Below are 8,135 nucleotides of genomic sequence, written 5' to 3'. Positions count from 1 at the left end.
CCTTTGAGTTTTGTTTAAAGTGCAAATTCTCACTACAAGAATTTACACATTTTGCGACCACTTTTACCGACTAAAAAAATTTTGGTCGCAAAAAAATGACGTTTGGCGACCAAATATTAATTAGTCGCGAATGATCATTAATTTTGGCGACCAAATTTTATTGGTCGCAGAAGGTTATATTTTGGCGACCAAAAAATATGTTGGTCGCAGAAAGTGGTATACTTTTGCCGACCAACTACAAATTTGGTCGCGGAAGGTCACATATTTTTTGGCGACCAAAAATTTGGTCGCGAAAACTTATTTTCAGCAACCAAAAAAAATTAGTCGCAAAATTAGTACTTTTAGCGACTAATATTTTAGTCGCCGTTGATTGAGATTTGGCGACTAAAAAAATTTGTCGGCGAAAGAACCTATTTTTTCGACTAATTTGAGAGTTTGGTCGCCAAAAGTTTGGGGGAAAATTTAAAACGTGGGGCGGGAATTGAATTTCAGAAAAAAAATTCTAGATTGGGGTAATTTTCTACTTCACACACTGTTGATGCATCAATCGAACCCAGATTGGGGTAATTTGGTTTAACTCGTCTCCTCCCATTCCCTCTCTGTCTCTCTCTCCCTCTCTGTTCTTCTTTCCTACCCTCCCTCTTGCGCTCGCTCCCGACGCTGGCCTCGATTTCTGCCTCTCCCCCATTCTCTCTCAGTGTCTTCAAGTCGCAATCCTCCTACTCGCAAGGTAGGGTTTCCGATTGTGAATCGCGACATTGTGCTTCGATTGGGTCACCGAAGGCTAGGGTTTCCACCACCACAGCCACCTTCATCATCATCAGCTTCCTCAAATTCTACATTGACGCCGCTGTCTTCTCTTTCTCTCTCTGCTTCGAACCCCCATGGGAGCTCTCCGGTACCTCTCTCCCTCTCTTTCTCTCTATGCTTCTCTATGCTTTAAGTAAATCGATATTTGTTGGTGGAATTGAGGTAATGGTAAAGACTGATTATTGTCAATAATCAGTCAAGTAAATCGATTACAGAGTGGAATTGAGGTAATGCTTTTCTATGCATTTGAATTCAAAAACATGTATTTGTTGTCAGAAAAGTTGTGTAATTACATATCCTCTGGGATTTTGACTTAGTTAAGGAACTCATCATCTTTCCTTGGACTTGGGATCTCATACTGCTTTTTTTTAGAATTTCAATTAATTTCACTGATTTAGGTTGTGTGATAATTTCAATGTTTACATTGCATTTCTTTAATTCAATCTGAATTTCAGGGTACTGCATCAGTTTCTGAAAATCAGGATGCGACTTCGCTGTTGTAAGGTAATCTTTTTAAAAACCAATATCTACTCATTAATGAATGAACAAAAATGAAAAGAAAAAATCATCTCGAACAACAAAGACCTGGTAGTTCTTCATCTTTATATGTGTATGTGTGTATCTACTCATCTTTATGTGTGTATGTGTGTATGTTTCTTTATATTTGTTGGTGGAATTGAGGTAATGCTTCTCTATGCATTTGAATTCAAAAACATATACTTGTTGTCAGAAAAGTTGTGTAATGACATATCCCCTAGGATTTTGACTTAGTTAAGGAACTCATTATCTTTCCTTGGACTTGGGATCTCATACTGCTTCTTTTAGAATTTCAATTAATGTCACTGATTTAGGTTGTGTGATATAGTTACTTCTAATTTTCTCCCTTTGATTATCATGTGACACATCTAGTTTGATCTGTCTCATTATCAAATGAGTCCCCAGGACCCCATGCCTCATTGTATGACTGCTGCAATATCTGCTTATTAGCTCTGCCAAGTTTTTGGTGCCATTGATACCTGGCGAAGCTACAATATAGTACCCATAGTATGCTGAATTTTTTTAAAGGTCGCTTTTTGGTGGAAGAAAATCTTTTCGAGGTTTTGCAACATAGTATAACAAATTTCCCCCCTCTATGTTGCTTCGCACTACAAAAATTCTCCAAATGATCTACAATTAATGGCGGATGCTCCAGCGCATCACTTATTTGTGTTACTTGGTATATTACTTGTTATGTTTGCTATCCATTAATGCTTGTCTATCTCCCTCCCTTAATGCCTGATGTATTTATTGAACTCTATGCAGGTCCTGTTGATGAGTCCAAAAATCACCTCCCTGATATTCTCTGTGTTATCCAGGTTTGTTTCTTTTTTATGCGACACACACACCAGTATTTACACACCAATATTTAAGGATTGGTAATCTTTTTTAGAAATTGAATGACTTTGGTCTTATTATACATTCATGAGGAAGGTAATCAAAAAAGAAAGAAGACGAGTTCTTTGTTTTATCACTTAGGAGCAGTGTGAGATGAAAGTCTCATGCATGGTTTTGAATGAGAGAAACAAGTGAGGAGATGTCTGCAACTCTTTTCTGTTACTGCAAACATTATTCTATTGTGACTTCTTTGACATGACATGAATATCCATTTCGCCCCTTTTATACATCCTTTTGGTGCAATGTTTTCTCCTCTTTAACCAGACTTCCATATCAATCAAATACTATTGTTGCTAGAGTTCTGTCCTCTTCACAATAAACTATAACGTGGAACATTTGCTAAGCATAATAGTTTGGAAAAATAAGTATGTTCTTGAAGGAAATAGGCTGTAACATGTTAAAAGACACCTGCTTGCAAGGGAATTGGCTCTAAATTAAGAAGTTAATTTGCAGTTCATCTCTATTCCCTTTCTTATAAACACATTCTCATCATTCCCCAATCCCTTATGTTATATTTCCTTACCATGATAATCTCTTAATAGTATCCTCTGTCTTTGTGGTCATTTTTTGAAAACCTTTTTTCTCCCTGCTTCTTGTTTTTTTTTGGTTGAAAAGAGCTATCCATTAGTGCTTTCTTGTATAACTTCATCCATTTCTGCTGGAATTATGCTTGATATTAATTCTAGATCATCTTGGGGGATCTATAAATTTATGATGACGCCTCATGCTAGTTCAACTGATAATGGAAAATCACTAAACCATAGTAACATTTGCCACAATGTCAACAATGTATTCATTCTACGGTCAACAATGTATTTTGTAGGTACTGTATTTGCATACGGTGTGACTAGCAGTGGGAAGACTCATACAATGCATGTAAGTTGCTGTACTAGTTTTACGTTTGGTGCTTGTTTCCTCACCCAAAAAGGATGTGTGCACTAGACAGTAAAAGGAGAAAGGGCAACTTATTCCTCCCAAATTTATATAATTAATAGGAGGATTTTTTATGTGAAACCAAGCTTGGGGCTGAGCATTAATAAAAGCCATCTGACAAACTACGTGCCACACATTGGCTGGTCCAAGAATATATTTAGCATGAGTTTTAGAAAAAATTGTTTATCTGAGATTTGGTTTCAACAATTTGATTATTATGATTTGATTGAGGGATCTTTATGCTTTTGTGGAGATCTATGACAACATCATCTGTAGCCTCATTTCTTGTGTAGCTTGTAGTTTCTCATCTAGCTTATGGCTCATATACCTCTACATCTTTGGGACGCAAGCTGTATGATGTCTGAGATTTGACTGCTTGCAAATATATTTATTGTCCTTGAGGATTGATGTCATTTTGGAGGCAACATGGCTCTGGGCACTGCCAATTAACTAGAAAATTTCTCTAAAATATTACAAGCTGATGTAATAATCTGCTTGAGAGAATAATTTTTGACATCATAAAGAAATTTTTTTTTGATTTTTCCAACTAAATGTCTGTCCACAAAACCACATTAAGGCAAGATGGAAAATGTCACTTCATTGACTGATGTGGACCATGATAACAAGAAAAGACTGGAGAATACTTCAGACCTTGTCTAGTCAAAATTTTAGGTTGAATGTTTATTATGTATTTTTCCATTTAGGCCTCGTTTGGGAACATGCTTTTTTAGTAACTTTTTGACTTTTTGGCTAAAATGTGATGTAAAAAAAACTAGTATATTTGAGATGATTTTTTTGTTTTTTACGAAAAGATGTGCAAAAAATAGAAAGAAAAAGGAATCTTTGGCTTTTTGGTATGGGTTGTTGGCTTTTTGGTTGTTTTAGTAACTTTTTGGCTTTTTGGCTAAAAGGGACACTTGCCAAACGAGGCCTTAGTATGTCGCTGGTACAGTTTGATTTGGTTTTATGAGTAATGATATTTTGGTGATCTCAAGATTTGCTGAACACAAATGTACATGGGTCTTATAATGTTAGGTAAAACCAGCTTATATAGAAATCTTTGTAGTTTTTTAATTCAGTGGATTGAGCTTTAGAAACTTCAGGCTGTGTTTGCATGAGTTTTAGAAATTCAAGACTCTCCTAGCAATAATGCCGCAATGACCACATTTGTGTACCTTAAAGTGTTTACCATCTCATGTGTCATTGTTGCGTTGGTATCAGACATGACTGGTGCGGCCCTTTAAACCAACGCAATGATACCATATAAGATGGTTAAAAATGTGGTCATTATAACAATATTGCTATGTCAGATCACCAATTTTTCCAAAAGCTTAAGATGTTAGGAAATTGGCCCAACAATGTATGTCAAACTTTCCACACCTTCCTTCATGTGCAACCCGTCTTGCGTGTGGAGATGCTAACGTCCATACATTGAGAGAAGTAGAATGCAAACAGGGAACAAATTAGTCATTTGTTGGTTTTATAGGCTCAGATTTGGACAATTGTGATCCATACTAGGTATTTTTGTGAACACATGCTTCTGTTTGAAATGCATGTGCTTTATTATGCTCTTTGATTTTTATTTTTTCGTTGCTAAGGGTTGCTGGCAAGATTATTAATGTATGAAATGATGTGTTGGGGACTTTCCATAAATATGTCCATTGTTTAGACACATGAAATACATTGTTAGTTTGAAAAAAATAACTTGGTATCTAATAATAAGATAAAAGCAATGGATTTATAGCTATTATTTTCTTAACCTATAGACTTTTTAATTTTAGGTGTTCTATTTCAATTTGTGTTTTAATAGAGTTTTCTAAAATATATACTACTTATTGTTCATTACTTCTTTTCCATATGTAGAATGTGAAAAATGATTTCTTATTAATTTGGTATAATAAAGAATATACTTACTTCCAACGTAAAAGATGATGAAATTATTTTATTTTCATGTGCTTATATATATATATGAGAGGGTGATTTATGATCTGGAGTTGGGCCGAGGTAACGGCCGAGCAGGTTGAGAGCCCAACGGTGCTTGGGGCCGAGATGATCGACTATCCGCCCAGAGATGGGCTGCCAGAACTTGGGCCGGGCAGAACTTGGGCCGAGTGTGTGCCGCCCCAGACCGTAAAGAAGTTGCTCGGCAAGGCAGTGCTCGGTCGGACCGAGCTGCTCGATCAGGGGATGGCCGAAGCCGGACAAGCTGAGTGACCGGTGCCCGGAAAGGCGTGGTCAACCGAGGTAACTGTTTTACCGGCAGAAAGGCCAACCACAGGAGGTGCCTCGGGCTAGGCTTTGCCGAGATGCCGCCTAGCCCGGTCCTCCTTGGTCTTAGCCAGTGAAGTGCTTAGGTATGAAGCACGGCATGGCACAGCAACGGATAGAGCAGCTCGGCTGCCGAGCTCCAGCTGTGATGGCAGGCAGTTGAGATTAGGTGATGTTCAGCAAGGTTTATGCTGACAGATGGGATAGCGGAGCCACGTGTCAGGAGATGACTGGGAGTAGATATGGGGCACAGAGGGTATATAAGCATGTCTGCGCCCCCCATACGCGACAGATGAACACTTTGTAAGGAATTTCTTACATTCCAATACCTCTCTCTCTCTTTCTCTATCTCTCTATCCTAAGGTGTGTGCTAACTTGATCGTCGGAGGGTTTTTCCGGCCACACACCGCCGGGTAGCTCACCATTGTTTGCGTGCAGGTGATCGGACATAAACGGAGCTCGGAAGAAAGGAGTACGGACTTGCCAGAATATTTGCTCCCCGTACAATTGGCGCCGTCTGTGGGAAGTCGACAGACAAAACCTTGTCTTCCAGGTTCATCTGATTGCCGTCCATGGCGAACAATGATGAGTTTTCGTTGTCTGCCATAGATGGAGCTACCTCGGAGTTCACCCGAAGGAGAGAAGGCCCTCCCGTCGTCCATCCAATGGCGGACTTGGGGACGCCCACTGGAGGCCAGTCAAGAGACGCGCGGGATAAGCGCGGAAAAAGTCATAGACATTCACGGAGTCCAGACGGTCACCGGCGGAGGAGAGACTCACACGCCAGGCATCTGGAAAATAAGTTGAGGGATCAAGACGCTGTCATCCGGCGAATGGCAGCGGAGATGGAGGATCTGAAGCGGCATGTCAAAGGGAAGGTGTAGACGTCCCCGAACGCCCCGGGAGGAACGAGCTCCCGTTCTGTTCATATTGGGGTCACTACAGCTCAAGACTCTCAAATTTGTCACGGTTCTAAGTCTGAACCAAAGAGTCCAAATCCGGCAAATCGTTTTGAGAAACAGATTTTTGAAAAGAAGTGCCAAACATGGACTGCTTTGCCAGATACAGAGTCGCCACCTAAATATTTTTTTTTTAATGGGAAATTTAGGAAACCCTGACTCGGTGCCAAAGGCCACGTGTCCGTCATCACCAAAGTTGCCTCGGCTCGGGAACTTGGGTGCGATTGGGGAAGGTCACTTCGTGAGCACCCCCGCTCGCCCGATCAAAGATCGGCCTCTACTAACCATGATATCTATTTTTGAAAACATTGTATGTTCTTACTCCGGTTATTAGCCTAGGTTACTATATGATGCGCACAGCATATAAGTATAGACTGAGTTGCCTGAATTGGAACAAAACATTTCATGTTTGTTTATTTGAAAGTGGTTTGATGGTGCTACCCGCAAGTAGGCTAAGACGTGGATTTGCCACCCTTAGGTGGGCTTAGAAAACATGATTTTGCCACTATCTAGTGGGCTTAAAACACACATTTGATGAATTATTCCAATTCAAATAACCCAACCTTCACCCACAGGCATTCAGGCAGTTATATCACATTAGCAATTAGCCTCATGGTAAGCATGCTATTCATGGCAGTCACTCACACGCATGCAAGGATGCTAAAGCATAAAACTCACCGAGTACTCCAAGCTAAAAAAAGAAGTTTATTAGAAATCATGCATGATCCTAAATATACAGAAATGCCTAATGCAACACATGCAAAAATGCAACTATAGCAGGCTCGGCTATTCTAAACATGGCATATGAAATGCTACAACTAACATGTATTCAATTTGGAATTGAAAGTACGATGCAGTTAGTATGGTGCGCCGAGCCCGGTGCATGCAAAACAGATGAATGAATGCAAACATGCTATCATACTGTATGCTAATTGAAACATGCCCTAATCTAACCATCGTAAGCTGGTAAATAAAAGGGAAGAAAGACGTGGGGTTGGAAGACATACATCACACTCACGCACACTTATTACAATTATGCCCTCGCGCAGAGGGTCCAAATAAATATACAGTCCCGAATAAAAGAATATTACAGTCCAAATATTACAGTCCAAATAATATACAAATTCCTAATTAATTAACAAATTAACTAAGAAAGCTGTAAAACTGGCGTGCAAGCCAGGGACCGCCTTGCTTCTGATGGATGATGCATGTCCGGGTTGTCTTGCGCGGAAATCCACCGGGATGCCCCAATTAGCCTCTGTTTAGCAGTTTATTCTTGGAAAGCGCGCCGAGCCCCGGAAGACTGCTGATTCTTCATTTTGCTGCAACAGAGAGCAGGAAAGGGGCATAGCAATGTATTTTCACAGATATATGCATGCCTCGATCTTCGTGCCACCAATCACGCATATCGATGCATGATGGCAGAGGGGTCGAAATGTGCAACTCAATATGGAATGAATGCACACGAAAACACAACAAAACCTAACTCCATCATGGGTAATCCGGAGTGTCGGTGACTAGGGGATTGAGATACATTCCGTTACTCGGAGTACGAAATGCACCTCGTTTCCCGTGCCCGGGCTAACTCCTATTCCGAACACAATGCGATATGCATGACATGCATGAATGCAACTAAGATACAGCCTAGCATGCACAATGCTATGAAAATGAGATGCCTCGAAATGCGTGCGCACGGGCACGCAAACCAAGAAAATGCATGAATGCGATCTA

General features: G+C 40.1%; 1 long non-coding RNA gene across 1 annotated transcript; it reads left to right on the top strand.

Moving 5' to 3' along the window:
• Positions 1-463: 463 nt before the first annotated feature.
• Positions 464-3,590, top strand: LOC114282665 (uncharacterized). Its single transcript, XR_014350176.1, has 4 exons — positions 464-898; positions 1,266-1,314; positions 2,113-2,165; positions 3,068-3,590. It is a non-coding gene; the product is annotated as an uncharacterized LOC114282665 (long non-coding RNA).
• Positions 3,591-8,135: the final 4,545 nt, after the last annotated feature.

Source organism: Camellia sinensis, chromosome 14 (genome assembly GCF_055761805.1).
Source record: "Camellia sinensis isolate YWXY chromosome 14, ASM5576180v1, whole genome shotgun sequence".
NCBI classification, from domain to species: Eukaryota; Viridiplantae; Streptophyta; class Magnoliopsida; order Ericales; family Theaceae; genus Camellia; species Camellia sinensis.
The sequence above is the reverse complement of the archived record's forward strand: the minus strand, read 5'-3'. Positions and strand labels throughout refer to the sequence as shown.